General features: G+C 39.1%; 1 protein-coding gene across 5 annotated transcripts in view; it reads left to right on the top strand.

Moving 5' to 3' along the window:
- Positions 1-130: 130 nt before the first annotated feature.
- MYO9A (myosin IXA) overlaps positions 131-21,527 on the top strand; it is a 244,619-nt gene continuing 223,222 nt past the window's right edge. For all 5 annotated transcript variants that reach the window (XM_065941681.1, XM_065941682.1, XM_065941683.1 and 2 more), the window contains exon 1: positions 131-496. The gene's annotated coding sequence lies outside the window, so the exon portion shown is untranslated. The remainder of the gene's footprint in view (positions 497-21,527) is intronic.

Raw genomic sequence — 21,527 nt, 5'->3', positions numbered from 1 at the left:
GGCAGGATCCCGCAGGCGGTAGGGGGCGTGGGAGGTAAGTGCGCGCGCGCCTGCTCGTCTGCAGCCTAGGAGTCGCGCGGGGCGGGGCCGCGTGCGCGGGGTCGGGGGCGCGCGGGCCGGAGCTGACTGGGACGCGGCGGCGGTTGGCTGTGCCTGCTGAGAGTCCAGCCAGGACGCTGAGACGCGGCTGCGGAGGCACCCTCTGGCACCAGCAGAGGCGGCGACACCGGTTGAGGCGGCGGTGCAACGCGTGCTGGGCGGGTGCGGCGGGGGATGTGCCTGCCCAGGCCGGGCGGAGTCTCTCTGACAGGGCGGGGGATGCGCGGCGGCCGCTCGCCCGGACCCTAAAGCAACTGGGCCCACCTTCCCGGAACCGTCCGACCCTCGGTGGTCTCGCCCTCTGCTGTCTCCTCCGGCCTGAGCCGGGGGCCGAGGCTGGGAGGCGGCTTCCGCCGAAGAGGAGGGGGCTGCGGTGGCCACCGCGGCGGAGCCCGAGGTAAGACCCGCCCAAGCCGCCCAGCGGCCCTGCCGCCCGGCCCGGCCCACGTCTCAGTCTCTCTCTTTGGCTCCTGCGGGGCCGCTCCGCCCCGCCCCAGCGGAGACGCCCCGCGAGCGGGTCTGCCCCGCAGCCTCCCAGACACCCGATCACTGCCCAGGGTCCCCAGTAGACCCCACCCATGGTATCTTCTATTGGCCAGACACCCTCCTGGCCCTCCAACGTCTCCTGGGGTTCTATCATTCCCCCCCCCCCCCCCCACGCCAGTACACCCTATTGGAACCCCCTTCGGACTCTTAGACGCTTAATGGGGCCTCGAGACTCTCTCACATCCTCCCGTGAGCTGACCGGATCACAGTTTCTCAGACCCACTTAGGGCTACCCTGTAACCCATTGCGACCCCCTGGTCTAGGGCAGATCCGTCGTGGCCACCCTTCTCTGTAGACCTCCTAACTCCCACCCCCGGCTCGTTTACCGCGCAGACGGCTAGCCCTTCCCCTACCCACCTCGGCTTTCCCATCGTCTATTTCGTGATGCTCTTACCTCCCAAGAGATCCGGTATCAGCACCTTTATAGCCACCATCAACTGCCGCCTCTTCCCCCGACTCCTGCTGTAGCCTCTCCCACAGACCTCTTCTCCTTAGGCAGACCTTAGTATCTTTCTCCGCGCTCGTGATCCTTTCTTTGATTGGAAAGACTTTGCCATGAAATCCTGAAGGGGTGTTACCCTAGTAGATTCCCTAGGTGGGGATTAAAGGAGCCAATTGATAGCCAGGTTTGGAGGGTTTAGTCTGGTGGCTATAGAGAGTGAGAGGGAAGAGCATGGAAACCCAGGGCAGGGGGTGTGTGCTATTGTAAGATCACACAGCCTGCTTCTCATCTTGTCTCTTTTCTAGAATGTGTGAGGTAATCCAGATCCTGACAGTTTGGGGACTCTTGTAAGGATTAAATCACATATCACTAAAGAATAAAACTGTGTCTCCATGTGTTATTATTTGCTTTACGTTCTCTTAAATTTTAATATAGCTTTGGCACTGTTTTGGAAGGATACTAGGGTGTTTTTAAAAATTATTTTATTGTTTTTCAGCTTGCTGGAAAAGTAAGATTTGTAGTTTTCCTTAATCCCTGAAGGTTCTAATGCCAGTTCGATAATAAAATTCTGCTCCTTGGTGCTGCTGTCTTGCTTTTCCAAGGAACAAGTACTGTTACCATGCAGTGTTCACCGATGTCATTACCAGCAGCCTTCTCAGTAGTAATAAAATAGTGAATAAAATAGTTTGTTGAACTCCTGAGCTGTCAAGAAGGAAATGTAATCTTACACCGAATGATCAGTGCATAATTTTAACGTTGGTAGAGGGATGAAGTATAGAGGGGTTTTTGTAATCAGTACTTTAAAATTTTTTACTTTGTGTGTGTGGAACTGAGGAGGGAGAAAATCATATGAAAACTATAGGTCATAACTAGACATAGTATAAAAGTCAAAAGGTTCAAAAGATAATGCAGTAAAAAGTTTCTCTTCCCCATTTATTCGCCAGCCACCCATTTTCCCTCCTTAGACGCAACCATTATTTCCATCTTGGTGTGTGTCCTTCTTGTGATATTTCTAGCGTACAAGTCTATGCATTTATATTTTTAAAACACTCCACAGACAAATGCTTGCATACTGTATATTATGGCTATAGCTCCCCCCTCTCCCTTTAATAATAGATCCTAGAGAGCATTCAACAATAGTACATTTGGAATTGCCTCATTTACTGGATAGATAGTATTCCATTCTTGTGGTCTTGAGGTTATTTTCAGTCTTTGTTTTTACAGACAATGCTATGTACTTTTCTCTTAAATATATCAGCTGTTATATGTATGTTTTAAGTAATTTTCAGGATTCAAAAAATTTCCTGATGATTCTTTTATGAACCTACAAAAAAGGATATAGTTAAAGTAAATTTCTCGTTGAACCACTCACTGGGCTTTCATGGAGTTACTAGCTTTGATAGAGTTTATAATGTTGTATCGGATTTTTTATAATGTTTTATTGGTCTTCCCTGGTGGCTCAGTGGTAAAAGAAGCTGCCTGCAATGCAGGAGCCACAGAAGATGCAGGTTCAATCCCTGGGTCAGGAAGATCTGGAGGAGGGCATGGCAACCCACTCCAGTCTTCTTGCCTGGGAGAATTCCATGGACAAGGGGCCTGGCAGGCTGTAGTCCATAGAGTCTACTTAGCATACATGTACATAAATGTTTATGTTTATTTATAACTTATTTGATAGTTATTGAAGGATTTAAAGGAGGGGATTTTTAGAAGATCACTCAGTCTACTTTGAGGATGGTCGATTGAAAGTCAGGCTAAAGGTGTTGGAGGGGTAAATGGTAATGGTACAGCTTCTTCATTTGGGTTTTGAGAATAGATAGGATTTGGTGATTTCACTGGATTTGGTATTAGACTGAGTGTTCATAGAGGATAAGATCTAGGTTTCTAGCTTGTGCCTTTCACTGAGGTGGGGATCTGTATGAGGGAGGAGTGGAATTTTTGTTTTTACCAAGAAAGAGGAATTCAGGTTGTGATATTTTGAGTTTGGGTGACTGGTGATTATTCTTCCAGCAGATGTAGATGACCAATAGGCAACTGGATTTGTGGCTTAAGCTCGTTATTAAGTTTTGGGTTGATAGTAGGTTTAGGTGAGAGGAGAAAAGATTGTAGGATAGAAATTCAGCATTTACAATACACATAGAATTGAATGTTTAAGCTACTAATAGTAAATTATGTGGTTCAGTTCTGTAAAGAAGCTTGTTATAGTTTAAAGATCAGTAGGTTCACTGTCTGACAAGACTTTTCAACAGTGTTTTCCCTTGAGTGATATATAGTTCTGAGGGAAATGGTAGTAAACTTAGATTTTTAGAAAGGCAAAACCTCAATAGATGTTAGCACTATAACCCTATTTTTTCTAAGTTTAGATTATAGTATTGTAAAAGTTGTTCAGTCTTCATTGTTTATAGAGAAGTATAGGAGCTTGAAAAATGTTGTTTGCCAAAAATATTAAAGTGTTTTAGTTTGTATGATTTCTAGCTATATTAGTAATAGAGTTTAGTCAAAGATTTTTCAGTCGTGTTTTTAAGCCATGTGATTAAATGCATGCTCAGTCACGTTCAATTCTTTTCGACCCTAGGACTGTAGACTGCCAGGCTCCTCTGTCCATGGAATTTTCCAGGCAAGAATACTGAAGTGAGTTGCCATTTCCTCCTCCAGGGGATCTTCCCAACCTAGGGCTCGAACCTGTGTCCTTGTGTCTCCTGCATTGACAGGCAGCTTCTTTACCACTGTGACATAACATTGCCTTAATGTATTTATAAGTCTCAAGCTGCTTTGTAGAGCTCTTGCCTTTACTCTGGACCCCTGTAAATCACTGCTAATGGACATTTAATCTTGGATTCACATTTCAACAAGCACTTCACATATGTACAAAATAAAACTCATTTCTGCCTCCCTTCCCTCCAAAAAGCTGTGGGGGTGGAAAGAGACAAAGGCAACAAAATCTTTTCTTTTGGTTTCCTGTCTTGATGAATGGTACCACTCTCTCCTCATGAAGCCTTCAGGAAGCTGGAAATCACCGTCCACTCCATTCTCTACCATACTACCAACATCACTAAATCAAGCACATTCTCCCTCATGATATTTCACATCACTGTTATTGCTATTTTTGTTGTCTCTATTTTAACCCCAAATGTCTGTTGGTCTTGTCCTCTCATCTGCTTCTTGTTTTGCCATACCCTCTAGTTCATTTTCTGCACTGCTGCCAGAGTAAGTGTTCTAAACTGCTCTTTTAGTTAGGCTCTTTCATATGGAAGGAAGAGACTCAAGTTACCTTAAATAGAGGAGTGCTTTCTGAAAGAAAACATGCACAAGGGAACGCAGGAAAAGTTAAACAGCTTGGTCTTAGAAAGAACTTGATCTTAAAAATAAAACTGGAAGCCGGAAAAGACTTTCACTTGGAATGAGTGAGTGAAAGTCGCTCAAATGTGTCCAACTCTTTGTGACCCCATGGACTATACAGTCCATGGAATTGTCCAGGCCAGAATACTGGAGTGGGTGGCCTTTCCCTTCTCCAGGGGATCTTCCAAACCCAGGTATTTCACTCTGGTGCTTTATTGTTAACTTGTCTTAGCTACTTTTTCTGTTTCATTTGTATTATTTTTTTCTCTCTAATCACCCCCCGCCCCGCCCCCCAGTCTCACATATTTCATTTATTCTTAATTTTTGCCTCCTTATAACTGTCGTCACTGTCATGCCAGTATCTTGCCTCCTGGCTACTGTCTCTTTAGCTTAAGCTGCTGTTGCTAACTTCTTCCTAGGATTTTCTGGTTTGAATTCTCAAGAAACCGTCTTTGGATTGTTTAATCTTTAATCCTGGGCTGCTAGCAGGTCTGTGTACTGGGTCATGTGACCACTCCTAGCCATTTAGTGTTGACTGTGTTTATTTGTGCGTGTGGATGTGAGGCAGGAGCATCACAGTGAAAAACATGGGGCAGTGTGCAGGGAAACTTCTCACAAAATGGGGTTGTAAACATGGAGGGCACCATGATTGACATGGTGCAAATAAACATCTAATCATGTCCTTTTCTGTTGAAAGATCTTCAGTGCTTTATTGAAGTTGCTCAGTCGTGTCCAACTCTTTGCAACCCCATGCACTGTAGCCTCCAGGCTCCTCTGTCCATGGAATTTTCCAGGCAAGAGTACTGGAGTGGGTTGCCATTTCCTTCTGCAGGGGATCTTCCCGGACCCAGGGATCGAACCTAGGTCTTCTGCATTGCAGGCAGATGCTTTACCCTCTGAGCCACCAGGGGAGCACTTGGAGGTTAAAGCTTACACTGTAGCATCACATGTTTGTGAGATCCTTTGTGCTCTCAGTCTTACTTCTTTAGGCTTTCCTCCTTTGCTGTCTTCCTTAAATTCTTTGGTCCACTCATTGAACTTAGGTCTTTGCATGCTCTGTTCCCTTTCCTGTATTTCCCTTCCGTCTTTCTTTGCTTGGCAATCTGCTGTCTGATCTTCAAGTCTCGGTTCAGGTGTATCTTCAGAAAGCTTTCCTCCCTCCAGGTTAAGTTGGGTATTGCTCCTGTGTGCTCCTAGTATGTAATGCTTGCTTTCTCAGCTCTCTGATGAAATTCCTAATAGCTTGTCTGTTTTCCTCACTGACCTGTAGCTTCTTTGGTATGGGTGCAATATAATTAGGCAGGTTTTTAGATTGAGGATTGGTAAAAAAGAATATTCTTATTATAAATTATAATGTATACAGAAAAGTACACAGATCATAGATGTACAGCTCAGTAAATTTTCACTGAGTGAACACACATATGTAAGCAACACCCATATCTAGGATAATACAGGATATTACTACAGCCTACAAGGCACCTTATGCCCTCTTCTGGTCACTAGTCCAGTTCAAAGAAGATTTACTTTTAAGTAGGAAAACTCTTTAACATAGATTTCTCTACATATTTTGTGTGTTTCTTTAGATGTACAAGAGACATAGACATTAGAATTTTGACCCTATAGAAAACACATACATAGAGTTTATATTACACACTGTAATTTTGGCTTATTTTTGTGCAGTAGATAAATTTAAAGTCACATAACATTTTAAGAATCAGTTATGGGGTGTTTGTATTTAGGTAGATTTTCTTGTTTGTAAGTTTAATATCTTAGAACAGCAGAAAAGAATTGATAGACCAAAGAATATTTGCTTAAAATAGCCTGTTTTGAGTGAGGAACGTGCTTGAGATGGGTATAGTAAACATGTAAAGCACTTTCCAAATGGTGTTTGGCCTCTGGGTTTTAATGTGAATTATGTTGCTAGCGTATTTTGGCAGTGGGGTCATCCAACGGGCAACTGGAGTATAATTTTACATGTACAGCGAGGAAAGGACTAGCTGTCCTGTGTCATAGACAGCTGGTTTGCTAAGAATTGGTTTTTTTGTGTGTGTGTGTATGTGCAACTAACAATAATTTTAGAGAGTACTTTTTCACTGTTTTGATTTTTCTTCAGCTTTAAGATTATGTCTCTCTTTGAATATGAAGGAATTCTTTTAAACAGTCCTTTTCCATAAGTGGACTTTTCTGTCAGTAAATATTAAATTTGTTAAGACCAGTTAAGTAGAAAGAATACAGTAAGTACTCTATATATGAGCCTTGAAGTTGTGAACTGGGAAGGATGCAGCCACGCCTTCCGCTAGTGTCAGGCAGGAGTGAAATCACAGCTTGCTGTCTGGCTCCTGTTGCTGATGGCCCTTCAGTTATACCATATCCCATAGTCAGTACCTAGGGGATAGTTACACCCCTCTCCCTCCTGTAGTCAGTAACTCTTCCTGCATGTTCACTCAATGCCCGCCCATGTATGCCAGCCTTGTACTACTGTACTCTTCAAGGTACTGTACTTTGAGATTATAATTTTTATTTTTTGTTTTTTAGAAATTATTTGTGTGAAAAGTATTATAAACCTGTTACAGTACTATATAGCCGATTGTGTTAGTTGGGTACATAGGCTAACTTTTTTGGACTAATGAACAAATTGAACTTAACAAAGGCGCTCTTGGAACAGAAATCCTTCCTATGTAGAGGACTTACTGTGTAGACTTTTAAACCTGGATTTCCAGCTTTTTCGATTCAGTTTCCAGCCTTATCACTTATGAGCTGTTATTTGTAGACAAATCACTTAACATTTCTGAGCTTCAAGAATGTTCATCTCTTAAGATATCATTAGAGTTAAACAGTTACGTAAAGAACCAAGCACGTGGTTGATACTCAACAAGTCTACTTTTTCCTTCTTGAATATGTCTATCTCTTATTATGTTTAAATATGAGATCAAGAATTTAAAGTGTTGTGTAAATAAATGGCCATCAAATTTGTTGCTAGTAGGAGTAAATCTTTGGATAGTCTGCTGGCTGTCTTTGAAGTGTGACCATATTTTTCAATTCAAAAAAATCTCTAAAGACAAGCTTTTCTCAATATCTTAGTATATCAGATTAATGGATGTTAGAATGTCTTTTGATTCAGTGTGAAGTATCATAACAAATGTTCTGTTTGCCAATGACAAACATTCCTTAAATCATTGACAGATTGTAGTACTATTGCTGTGTGTAGTATGTTTGATATCTGTTTGCTTATATTGATTAGATGATAGTGGGTTGAGTAGTCTCTGAATTTTTTTTTTTTTTTTAAGGATAGTAACTTTAGTTTATTTAGTTTATTCCCTGGGTTGCTGGATCTTAGGTCTCCAAACAAGGGTTGAATCTGCGCCCCCAGTAGTGGAAGCATGGGGTCCTAACCACTGGACTGCCAGGGAATTAATTCCTGAGGTGTGTTTTTTTTTTTAATGTAGAAAGTTTTTCAGACAACTGTGTGAATATGAGTTTATAAATGATCTTGAGATAATGTGCTTTCCTTACTTTCTTTTGCAGCTCTACCTTTCTCTAGTTTTCTTCCTGCTTTCTCCCTACTTTTTTTTTTTTTTTTTTTAAATAATAAAAGTACTTAGGAAGTGTTGAGGGACTTCCCTGGTGGTCTAGCAATAAAGACTTTACCCTCCCACAGGTTTGATATCTGGTTGGGGAACTAAAAACCTGCATGCTGTATGGTGTGGCCAAAAAAAAAAAAAAAATTGAGAAGTTGAAAGAATAGAATAAAGAACATTATAAGTCCACCACCTAGATTCAAAAATTAACAATATGCCACCCATATTTGCTTTATTGTTTTTTGTGTGTAGGTGTCTGTGTATACTTTTAACTGAGTCTTTTGAAAGTTGTTGCTATTTTGACTTCTATCTTGAGTGTGTATCTCCTAAGAAAGTATTGTCCGTGTCATCACAGTGCCATTACCAACACATAAGAAAAATAAAGAGTAATTTCCTGATAACATTTAGTATTCAGACTACATTTAACTCTTCCCAGTTTTTCAAACTGGAATTCGGTCAAGATTTTTGCATTGCATTTGGTTTATCTTTTTAGTCTTTTCTTAATGTAGAAAAGTTTCCTATCCCATTCCTTTTTCTTATGATATTGAAATTTCTTTGACAAGACTAGATCATTATCTTATAGAATGGCCTGTTTTCTAGTCGTCTAATTATTTCTTTGTGCTTTTGCTTAACTGTTTCTCTGTCCCTTCTATGTCTTGTACACTGAAAGTTACAGTTTAAAGGCTTGGTTATGCATGTTAAAAAATTTTGATAAGAGTACGTCATAGGCAACATGGGAGGTGGTGGTGTTTCAGGTGCTCAGTCGTGTCCAACTCTTTGCAACCCCATGGACTGTAAGGGCTCCTCTATCTGTGGGATTTCTCAGGCAAGAGTACCGGAGAGAGTTGCTATTTTCTCTTCCAGGGGATCTTCCCAACCCATGGATCAAACCTAGGTCTCCTGCATTGACAGTTCTTTACCACTGAGCCACCAGGGAAGCTATATCTTGTCACTATTAGTGATCTAAGTTTTATGAAGTTTAAAGTGATGTTTGCTGTATCTTTCCATTGTAAAAGTGTATTTTTTTCTTTTATGATCATCAAATACAATGGTCTGTGGGGGTGATACTTTGATATCTTATAAATATTCCATTCTTAATAATATTCTTTACCTGGTGATTTTAGAATCTTTTGTGAGCCTTAGGCAAATCAGTTCTTAACTGAAGTTTGAAAATGGTGATTTTTCTAATGCAGTAATTTTTTATGTTTGTTAGCTGTCATTTTTCTGTTAACAAATGATTTATAACTTTTATCACCTAGGAGTGAACTGCAGTTCTTCCTCAAAGGGCAGAGTAAGTAAATGCTTAAATCTTTCTTGTCAAATTTTCAGAGTGAGGAGTTGGTCTAATAGTCAATTGAAGTATAGTAGATTTACAGAGCTGTGTTCATTTCTTCTATACAGCAAAGTGACTCAGTTATATGTATTCTTTTCCATTATGGTTTTTCATGGGATATTGACTATGGTTCCCTTATGCTACACAATAGGACCTTGTTGTTTATCCATCCTGTATATGATAGTTCACCTGTGTCAATCCCAAATTCTCATTCCTTCTCTTCCTTTGTTCTTTTTTGATACTTCGATTGTCTCAAGTAAAGCTGTTGGGAGTTCCTTCAAGCAGGCACCTGAGTTCTTTTTGTATAAATCTGTTATTAGTTTTTGAGTGATTCCTTACTTTTGGATATATCTTGGCTTATCAAGGATTTCTCCTGCTTTAGACTGAAATCAGCAGTTTCTCCAAGGAGATATGTCTCTTTATAGAAGAGGATGATGTTTAGAAAACATCTGGATCTAAATACGCTCCTTTTTATGGAACTGTCATCACTTCTAGGCCTTGTCAGGAGGAAAAAAAACATGAGGTCATATTGATAATTTAACATTGCATGCTTCTTTCTTCATCTTTTTTTTTTAAACACTTTAGTTTTAATCTCTTTTTTTTAATCTTAGTTTTTATTAACATTGAATTTTTTCCTAAGTATAGCTAAAATAATTTAAAAATAAAGTTACTCAGTGAACTTTAAGATTTCTTTGCATCCCATTTTGTCCTTAGAATGTATCCCACCAAGGTTATACTGACTGTTAGTACTGTGTTTAAAAGTCACTTGAAATCATTATTTTCTCAGTGTGATTATTACCAGTTTGGTATGTATTTAGGTCAGTTTGTTTATCATTTTAGAGTTTGCTTCCTCTTTTTTTTTTTTTTTTAAATTTACTCTTACCCTTGGAATATATACGATACATAGCTCAAAAGGAGAAGCCAAATGTGACAGTGTATGTGGAAATCTTATTTTCATCCTCATCCCTTCTGTTTCCTCCTTGCTTCCCTATGGATAACCATTTTTGTAAGTTTCTGATGAATCATTCCAGTTTTTTTTTCTTTCCAAGTTAGGTGTATGTGTGTATTTTCCTTTCATACACCAAAGGTAATATGCATATTTACCATGTTTTGTATCTCTACCTATTCTTTTTTATCCCCCATTTCTCAATATATTTGGGAGAATACAACATATTGGTATATACAGATCTTATTCTTTTTTGTGGAGGCACAATATTCTGTTGTGTTGATATACCATAATTTTATTAATGAGTCTATATCTGATTAGATGTTTGTGTTTAGTCTTTTGAACTGTGACTAAATATTGCATATTGAATAGATTAATTGAACAATAAAGTTTCTTCCTCAAATAATTAAGAAGGAGTTGATTTGTTTCAGAGAGGTTTATAGTCCGGGGCAGGGGGGCTTTGTTATGTGTTTTGTTGTTGTTGTTAAGATTTCCGGAAAAGTACATATTTTGGGACATAAGTACACTTTCTTGCATCTAAATATTTGGTGATTGATATCACTAATGTTAGTCTGCTTTGTTTTATTGCACCTGGGTCAGAAGGGACAAGGGATGATTTACCTACTTCTTTCTCCCTTTGCTTCCTGGTTCCTTGAAGCATTGAAATAAAAATCTAATGTCCTGGGTGTTTTCATGTAAGCATAAGTCAAGTTCTTTCCTTACTGTTTTTTCCCCACAACTTCCCTGCTCCTTAACTTCACCTTTTTTTCTCTTTTTGCCTTAACTCTTTTTATTTATTTATTTATTTATTTCAGTGGGTTTTGTCATACATTGATATGAATCAGCCATAGACTTACACGTATTCCCCATCCCGATCCCCCCTCCCACCTCCCTCTCCACCCGATTCTTCTGGGTCTTCCCAGCCCACCAGGCCCGAGCACTTGTCTCATGCATCCCACCTGGGCTGGTGATCTGTTTCACCACAGATAATATACATGCTGTTCTTTCGAAACATCCCACCCTCACCTTCTCCCACAGAGTTCAAAAGTCTGTTCTGTACTTCTGTGTCTCTTTTTCTGTTTTGCATATAGGGTTATCGTTACCATCTTTCTAAATTCCATATATATGTGTTAGTATGCTGTAATGTTCTTTATCTTTCTGGCTTGCCTTAACTCTTTCAGATTATCTCCAAGCATTCAGTGGGCAGATTCTTAGAGTCTAGTAAGGCAGATAAAATGTATAGTTTAAATGTAAAGAGTAAAAGATAGGAATACTAAAGAGAGGGGGAAGGGACCTGCTAGGATGCAAGGAATTCAGTCTCTGGGGCTTATGTAAATTGCTTTATCATATTAAGTTACTGCAGCAGGAACTTTCCTGCTGCAAAGGGTACAGTGGTTAAGACTCCATGCTTCCACTGCAGGGGGCACAGGTTCCACCCCCAGTCAGGGAACTAAGACCCCAAGTGCTGTGTGACTCGGCCCAAAAGGAAAGAGGTTACTATAGCAGTCATATACAGTTGTCACTTTTCCTTTTTATGCACATATACAGGAGAGTGAATAAAACGTATGCAGTTTTAAGAAAATTATGAAGTAAACATTTGTGTTGTCATTGCCCAGGCCAACAAACAAGAATTGCCTCCCCATTACCTCACCCTCAGCTTACCCTGTCAACATATCCCAATCTGTGAAAGTGGCTATTATCTTGACCTTTTGTGACTCATTTTCCTGCTTTGCTTCATAATTTTAAATCCCAGGTCATATATCCTTAAACAGTGTAGTTTATTTTTCCTTGTTTTTGAACTTCATATGAGAATTTTATGTGATTTAAAAAATTTAGTTCAGAATTTGTCAATTGTTAGCTGTTGTTCATAAGATTTCATTGTGGTAATGTATTCCAACGTATGGTCACAAGGTACTACAGTTTTTTTCGTTCTAGTTGTGATGAACATTTGAGTAGATTTCAGTTTCTTGCTGTTATGTAAATAATTAGGTGGTGAGTGCTCTTGTACCTGTTTCATGTTTTCAAGTGCACAAATATTTCTAAGAATTCTTGAGAATGGAATTGCTGGGTTTCGAGGTATGTACACATTCAATTTTGATAGTGGCAAATTGTTTTTTGAAATTATTTTCATTTGTAATTCCAACACAATGTGTGAGAGTTCCCTTTGTTTACATTCTAAACACTTAGTATTTTTAAGCTCTAATTTTTGCTAATTTGAAAAACATATTGGTGTCTCATGGTTTTAATTTGCATTTTCATGATTACTAATGAAGTTGAGCATCTTTTCATAGTCATTTGAATTTTCTTCTTATGTACCTATCTAAATTGTTTGCTCAGTTTTTTTCTGTTAGGTGATCTGTGGTTTTATTACTGATTTTTAGGAATTCTGTGTGTGTGTGTGTGTGTGTGTGTGTGTGTTTAGGCTGCACTGTGTGGCTTGCAGGATCTTAGTTCCGTGTTTGTGTGTGTGTGTGTGTGTGTGTGTGTGTGTGTAAGCATGGAGTCTTAACCACCAGACCTCCAGGGACTTCCCTATATGTGTTTCAGATACTACTTATCACTTTAGAAGTTTTGATACCTGGTAAGGCAAAATCACCATGGATGGTGGCTGCAGCCATGCTTCCTTGGAAGAAAAGCAATGACAAACCTAGACAGCATATTAAAAATCAGAGACATTACTTTGCCTGCAAAGGTCCGTCTAGTCAAAGCTGTGGTTTTCCTAGTAATCATGTATGGATGTGAGCGCTGGACAATAAAAAAGGCTGAGCACCGAAATTTTGATGCCTTCGAACTGTGGTATTGGAGAAGACTCTCGAGAATTCCTTGGACAGCAAGAACAAACCAGTCAATCCTAAAGGAAATCAGTCCTGAGTATTCATTGGAAGGACTGATGCTGAAGCTCCAATACTTTGGCTATCTGATACGAAGAGCCAAGTCATTGGAAAAGACCTCAATGCTTGGAAAGATTGAAGGCAGGAGGGAGAAGGGGATGACATAGGATGAGATGGTTGGGTGGCATCGCTGACTCGATGGAAATGAGTTTGAGTAAGCTCTGGGAGATGGTGAAGGACAGGGAAGCCTGGTGTGCTGCAGTCATGGGGTTGCAAAGAGTCGGACACGACTGAGGGACTGAGTGACGAAGGCAAGTCTTCACACTTTGCTATTGTTTTTCAGGAAACTCTTGGCTGTTTTTAGCCTATTACACTTTCATATATATTTTATTTTTTTAATTAAATTAAAAAATAATCTTTTTGGCCAGGTGGCATGTGGGGTCTTAGTTCCCTGACCAGGGCTCAAACCAGTGCCCGCTGCATTGGAATCTCAGAGTCTTAACCACTGGACTGCCAGGAAAGTCTCGACTTTTATATGTATTTTAGAATCACTGTGTCACATTACGCACACACACACGCAAGCCCAACAAAATAATTCAACATAAAAACAGCATGCGAGATTTTTATTGAAAACGAACTGATTCTATAGATTAATTTGGGGAGAACTGACATTTTCCAACATTGAGTTTTCCAGACTATGACACACAGTGGATATCCTTCCATTTATGTAATGATTTATGATAAAGTCTTTTCAGTAGAGGTTTTGTACATTGTTTGTTAGATTTGTTCCTGAGTACTTCATATTTTCTGATGCAATTATAAGTAGTGATACCTTCAAAAGATTATTTTGTGTGTACCCTGACACACTGCTGTATTCAAAACGGGTAGCCAACAAGGACCTACTGTGTAGCACGTGTAGCTGTACTCAGTGTCATATGCCAGGCTGGGTGGGCGGGGAGTTGGTGGGAGAATGGACATGTACGTATGTATGGCTGAGGCCTTGCGCTGGTCACCTGAAGTTGGCACAGCGTTGTTAGTCGGCTCTACCCCAATGATGGGTCAGATGGTAAAGAACCTGCCTGCAATGCAGGAGAGCCAGGTTTGATCCCTGCGTCGGGAAGATCCCCTGGCAAAGGAAATGGTAACCTACTCCAGTATTCTTGCCTGGGGAGTCCTGTGGACAGAGGAGCCTGGAGGCTTACAGTCCATGGGGTCACAAAAGAATCAGACACAACTGAGTGACTAACACACACACGCACTGCAAAATAAGAAGTTCAAAGTTTGAAAAAAAAAAAGATTATTTTCTAATGGTTGCTGGCATACAGAGCTATAAAACTAATAATCAATTTGTGTATGTTAAATTAGAGAATTAATAAGAGATTATCAGTTCAGTTCATTCGCTCAGTCATGTCCGACTCTGCGACCCCATGGACTGCAGCACGCCAGGATTCCCTGTCCATCACCAACTCCTGGAGCTAACTCAGACTCATGTCCATCGAGTCAGTGATGCCATCCAACCATCTCATCCTCTGTCATCCCTACTCCTCCTGCCTTCAATCTTTTCCAGCATCAGGGTCTCTTCCATTGAGTCAGGTCTTTGCATCAGGTGGCCAAAGTATTGGAGTTTCCACTTCAGCATCAGTCCTTCCAATGAATATTCAGGACTGATTTTGTTTAAGACTGACTGGTTTGATCTTGCAGTCCAAAGGCTCTCAAGAGTCTTCTCCAACACCACAGTTCAAAAGCATCAATTCTTCGGTGCTCGGCTTTCTTTATAGTCCAACTCTGACATCCATACATGACTACTGGAAAAATCATAGCTTTGACTAGATGGACCTTCATTGGCAAAGTAATGTCTTTGCTTTTTAATATGCTGTCTAGGTTGGTCATAGCTTTTCTTCCCAGGAGCAAACGTCTTTTAGTTTCATGGCTGCAGTTCACTATCGGCAGTGATTTTGGAGCTCAGGAAAATAAAGTCTTGTCACTATTTCCATTCTTTCCCCATTTATTTGCCATGAAGTGATGGGACCAGATGCCATGATTTTAGTTTTCTGAATGTTGAGCTTTAAGCCAACTTTTTCACTCTCCTATTTCACTTTCATCAAGAGACTTTATAGTTCTTCGCTTTCTGCTATAAGGATGGTGTCATCTGCATATCTGAGGTTGGTATTGATATTGATATTGATAAGTCTCCTAGCAATCTTGATTCTAGCTTCTGCTTCATCCAGCCTGGCATTTTGCATGATGTACTCTGCATATAAGTTAAATAAGCAGGGTGACAATATACAGCCTTCATGTACTCCTTTCTCAATTTGGAACCAGTTTGTTGTTCCATGTCCAGTTCTAACTGTTGTTTCTTGACCTGCATATAAATTTCTCAGGAGGCAGATCAGGTGGTCTGGTATTCCCATCTCCTTCTGAGAATTTTCTATAGTTTTTTGTGATCCACACAGTCAAAGGTTTTGGCATAGTCAATAAAGCAAATATCTGTAGATTCTTTCAAATTTTCTTTATATATATATATACAATTATGTCATGTGCAAATAATAGTTTGTTTCTTGTTCCTTCTAGTCCTTATGCCTGTTTATAAAAGTAATTAATTTATTTTTTATTTCTGGTTGCATGAGGTCTTCATTGCTGCAGGCAGGCTTTCTCCCGTTGTGGAGTGGGGGCTAGTTTTTACTTGTGGCACACATGCTTCTCACTATGGCGGCTTTTCTTGTGGAGCACAGGATCTAGGTGCATGGGCCTCAGTAGTTGCAGTTTGGGGGCTCTAGAGCATGGGTTCAGTAGTTGTGCCCACATGGCTGAGATGCTCCGCATGGCACGTGGACTCTTCCTGGACCAGGGATTGAACCCTTGTCCTCTGCATTGGTGGGCGAATTCTTATCCACTCTACCACCAAGGGAGTCCCTTATACCTTTCGTTCTATATTTTTCTTGCTTTCCTATGCCACCTAGAGTATACAGCTATCTCCAGTATAATGTTGATAGAAGTAGATGGCCATCATTTTCTTGTTTCTGATCTCAAAGGAAAAATGTTCAGCAACCTTTTCCTATTAAGTATGCTGTAGGCTTTTGTAGTTACCTTTTATCAACTGAAGAAATTTTGTTCTATTCCTAGTTTGCTAAGACCCCTTTTGAGATGTAAGTAAATAATTGGATCTTTATGGATCTTAAAATATGGTTGACTAAATTAATTGGCTTTCCTGATATGAATATAAGATTTATCTTTGCTTTCCTGGGATATGTAACTTGAGTATAGTATACTGTACTTACATTACTGGATGTTGTTTGCTAATATTTGTTTGAGATTTTTGTGTGCAAGTTCTGGAGTACAGTTGACTTATGGTTTTGTTGTCTTGTCTGGTCTTTGCCAGAATTTTTTGGTTTTGATGTTATACTAACCTCATTAAAAGAATCTGGAAGAATTTATTTAAGACTGTATTATTTACTCCTTGAGTTTTTGGGAGAATTTGCTGGTAAAGTGGTGTGGCTCTGGAGGTTTCTTTGGAGTTTTTTTTTGTTGGGAAAAGTTTTTATTAGGGTCATTAAGATTTTTTTTTTTAATGGGACCAGTCCATTTTTCTGCATAAGTTGTGCTAAGGCATATATATATATATATATATATGTATATGTTGAAACATATATGTATATGTTGGAAATATCCTAATATAGGATTTTATCTAAGTTTCATTCAGTTTCATCTAAATTAAAACATTACCATTGTAACATTTACAACATTGATAGTTTTGCCCTTTTTTCCATTCCTGATCCCTTTCTCTTTTGTTGCCTCATTACTCTTGGCTTGAGATTTGCCAATTTATAGTTTTTCAAAGACCCACTTCTGGCTTTGTTGGTCCTTTAATTTTATATATGTATTTTTTTATTTCTTTTTTTGTTGTTATTTCTTTTTACTTGTCCTAGTTTTATTTTCGTTTTTTTCTGTCTTCTTGAGAAGACAGTTGCCTAATTTTTGCTTTTTTCTGTTATACCCATTTAGAGTTATAATTTCCCTATAAATTTCCCTATATTGCTTTAGCTGCATCTCATAAGTTTTGAATTATAATATTTATGTTATGGTTTATTCAAAATACTTTCTGTTTACTTAATGGTCACGTGGATTATTTAAGATTATATTTTAAAGTTTGCACCTATGTTAGGATTTCCTACTATATTAGTTGTCTATTGCAGTATAACAAGTTAAGCCCAAATCTTAGTGACTTATTATTGTTTATAGTGTTTGTGGGTCAGGAATTCAGGAGTGTTTCAGCTTGGCAGTTTTGCCTGAGTTCCTTTCCATGTGGATTTTTCCATGGAGCTTTTTAAGGGTTGTTAAGGTATGACCACTAGAATTCCTAAGGGAGAAAGCGCTAGGTAGAAGCATGTTGCTGTTTGTGACCTAGTCTCAGAAGTCACTTAGCTTCACTTCACTGAATTCTGCTGGGCAGGACAGTTACAAAGGTCCATCCAAGTTCACGGGCAGAAAACATAGGGAAAGTGTAAACATCACATTGCAGAAGGGTGTGTAGGATGGGATAGATATTTGTATGGAAGATATTATTGATATTTGTTCCTTGTCATTTTTTTGTTACTGATTTCTATTTGTTTTAAAGAACATGGTGTTATGATCTGAGTGCTGTTTCTTTTCCTGGATCTCAAATTTACATATATTCGATTTCTTTCTCACATGTTTCTTAATTTACTCTGTTTTTCTTTCACTGTGGGCAGTTTCTTCAGATGTGTCTTTTAGTTCACTCCAACTATTCCATTTTACATTTCAGTTGTTGTGTTTTATAATTTTAGAAGTCCTTTTTAGTTCTTTATAAAATCTTCAAAGTCATTTTTTATGGTTCTTGTCCCTTTCAGATAGTTTTCAGTCTTCTTTATCACTTGATACATTAGTAAGCAGTTTTGTTTTTTTTTCCTGTGTGATCATTTGCAGTATCTGAAATTTTTGTAGATTCTCCTACAGTCTACATTTTAGTAGCTTCTACTCTTTGCTGCTTCTCATTCATGGTGCTTTGCTTCCTTTTTGCTTGGCCTAAATAATGCCTTTTCTTGGGACATTATTTGTGATATTTGCACGTGCATCTTCTGGATGCCTATAACCTATTTGTGTGTGTGTGTGTGTGTGTGTGTGAATAAGGTAATAGAATTAAGGTGACAAAAATGTACGTCTGAGTGTTTTGTGTATGCATGTGTTAGGGTGGTAATAAGCTGAGGTGGTGGTGTGTCCTTTGGTTATAATTCAAAGCATCCTGTGGCCTATGTCACCTGTTTTTTTAAAGCTTGCAAGCTAAGAATGGTTTTTACATTTTCAAATGTATGAGGAAAAATAATATTTTGCAGCGTGTGAAGATTATATGAAACTCAGATCTCCGTGTGCATAACTGAAGTTCTGTTGGAACACAACTCTGCTCATTTGTTTCCGTATTGTCTGTGGCTGTTTGCGTGCTACAGCCGCCAAATCGAGTGTTTGCCACAGAGGTCAGTGTGGCCTCCAAAGCCTAAAGTATTTATATCTGGCCTTTTACAGAAAAAATTACAACTTGTCAGGAACTCTCCTTTACAATTCAGTGCCAGCACAACTTTTCTTCGCAGTTCTTGGGGGATAGGGTAGAGTGGGATAGGTTTACTTTGGTTTATTTTATGAGTTCTAGTTGTATTGTATAGTGTCTCCTATCAGATTTACTTCCTAGGATGGGCCCTGGGTTTGGCTTCTGTCTTTGTAAGACTGAAAACCAAAGCTCAGCCTTGGCTTCAATCAGGGGCTAATTTGGCTTCATCCTTCTGCTTACCTCTGAATGTTTTGGTCTTATAATTCCTACTTTTTAAATTATATATTTTCTATTTTATTAATTTAAAAAATTTCAGAGGGGTGTTTTGTTCTTAATAATTGGCCATATTATTGGAGATTATTTGTTTCTGAATATGAAAAAGTTTAAGACTCAGAGAAATAGAGTAGTTAGCTCGAAAGTTGTACTACTGGTAGATAGCCAACAGAGACTTTGACTTTAGGAAGCTTACTTACCATCTAGGAGTGAGAAGTTAGGATTGTACATTGCTTTCTATGTTCCCAATACAGTCTGTAGGATTTCTGCTACTTGGGCCATGTAGGAGAAGTGTCTTAGCTACAGAAGACAAGAAAGGCATAAATTACTCATAAAGTCTTTGGCAGGGGAAACAAATACCGTATGTAGAAATTGGAGAAATAAAAAGATGTTGAGAAGGAAATGAAAAAAAAAATTGACTATGAAAGAAAGTGAAATTTAGTAAATCTGTCAGGTTAACTATATGAATTAAAGATGAAAATAGGCCGTTTAATTTTGTACTTACTTTGTAAACAGCAATCATTGTTTTTTATATACAGTATCACATTTAACTTAATAGCAACTGTGAGTTAGGTGATAATGTTGATTTAACAAGTATGCAAACATTTAGGGAAGATGGTTTATTATTTATTTACCAAGGCTCATGCATTCAGTTCATTTCAGTTCAGTTCAGTCGCTCAGTCGTGTCCAACTCTTTGCAACCCCATGAATCGCAGCACACCAGGCCTCCCTGTCCATCACCAGCTCCTGGAGTTTACTCACACTCATGGCTATTGAGTTGGTGATGCCATCCAGCCATCTCATCCTCTGTCATCCCCTTCTCCTCCTGCCCCCAATCCCTCCCAGCATCAGGGTCTTTTCCAACGAGTCAACTCTTCGCATGAGGTGGCCAAAGTATTGGAGTTTCAGCTTCAGCATCAGTCCTTCCAATGAACACCCAAGACTGATCTCCTTTAGGATGGACTGGTTGGATCTCCTTGCAGTCCAAGGGACTCTCAAGAGTGTTCTCCAACACCATAGTTCAAAAGCATCAATTTTTCAGTGCTCAGCTTTCTTCACAGTCCAACTCTCACATCCATACATGACCACTGGAAAAACCATAACCTTGACTAGATGGACCTTTGTTGGCAAAGTAATGTCTCTGCTTTTTAATATGCTATCTAGGTTGGTCATAACTTTCCTTCCAAGGAGAAGTGTCTTAATTTCATGGCTGCAGATGCAGTGATTTTGGAGCCCAAACTATATTTAAATAGTCTGACACTGTTTCCACTGTCTCCCCATCTATTTCCCATGAGGTGATGGGATCAGGTGTCATGATCTTAGTTTTCTGAATGTTGAGCTTTAAGCCAACTTTTTCACTCTCCTCTTTCACTTTCATCAATAGGCTTTTTAAAAATAGGATCTGAAAAAAAATAAAAATAAAAATAGGATCTGAACCCCTCTGTGACTATAAAGCCCATGTTTTTTCCGTAGAATTATATTGTGAAAAAAAATCTCTAAATGGTTAATGGACATTTTATGAAACTATGTGGTTAACATTGCTATACTTATATGAGAATCCCTCAGGCATTCATTTAGAGGTTAGTCTTATTTTAGACAATTCAAATAAGTAGTATTTGGTTTCTAAGGTCACATGAATTGGAAGCAGCAATGAGAATAGAGGAGCATTTGTAGGTTTTTATGCTGGCAGGATGAAATTTTTTCTGTAAACTGAAAGTACATCAATCTGGTGATATTAAGCATAGGGACAGGCAACCTTACTTTTATGTGTCAGTAGTTTCTATGACTATCACTGTCATAAAAATGGACATTTATTACAGGAGCCCAAATTCTTAAGAAACACATAAATTATATTCATTTTACATTTGTCCCTTGGTGTCCTTGGGGTATTGGTTCCAGAACACTTGACTGTGGATACCAAAATCTGAGGATGCTCAAGTTCCTTAACAGTTGGTCTTCTGTATCTGTAGGTTATGCATGTGTGGATACTGAGGGCCACCTGTTCTCTGCTTAAAATGATAATAAAGTTAGAAATGATGTTGTCGAAATAATTTTTTCCAGAGAATTTGCAAGCAGTAGCTTCTAACACTTAAGGAACTGAAATTCCAGTTTGTTGGGTAACTTGGATTTCTAGAATGACTTTTTTTTTTCTTCATTTATTTTTATTAGTTGGAGGCTAATTACTTTACAATATTGTAGTGGGTTTTTGTCATACATTGACATGAATCAGCCATAGAGTTACATATATTCCCCATCCCGATCCCCCCTCCCACCTCCCTCTCTACCTGATCCCTCTAGGTCTTCCCAGTGCACCAGGCCCGAGCACTTATATCATGCATCCAACCTAGGTTGGTGATCTGTTTCACCATAGATAATAATACGTGTTTCGATGCTGTTCTCTCGAAAGATCCCACCCTCACCTTCTCCCACAGAGTCCAAAAGTCTGTTCTGTACATCTGTGTCTCTTTTTCTGTTTTGCTTATAGGGTTATCTAGAATGACTTTTCTAAAAGTTCAGAATAGTTGAAAATTGTCTGGTGTGCTGGAAAGTAATTTGCATTTGCTATCTGATTCTAATACTATA

This window comes from Muntiacus reevesi, chromosome 7 (assembly GCF_963930625.1).
Source record: "Muntiacus reevesi chromosome 7, mMunRee1.1, whole genome shotgun sequence".
NCBI lineage: Eukaryota > Metazoa > Chordata > Mammalia > Artiodactyla > Cervidae > Muntiacus > Muntiacus reevesi.
Note: the sequence above shows the minus strand (reverse complement) of the source record. Positions and strands in the feature narration are given on the sequence as shown.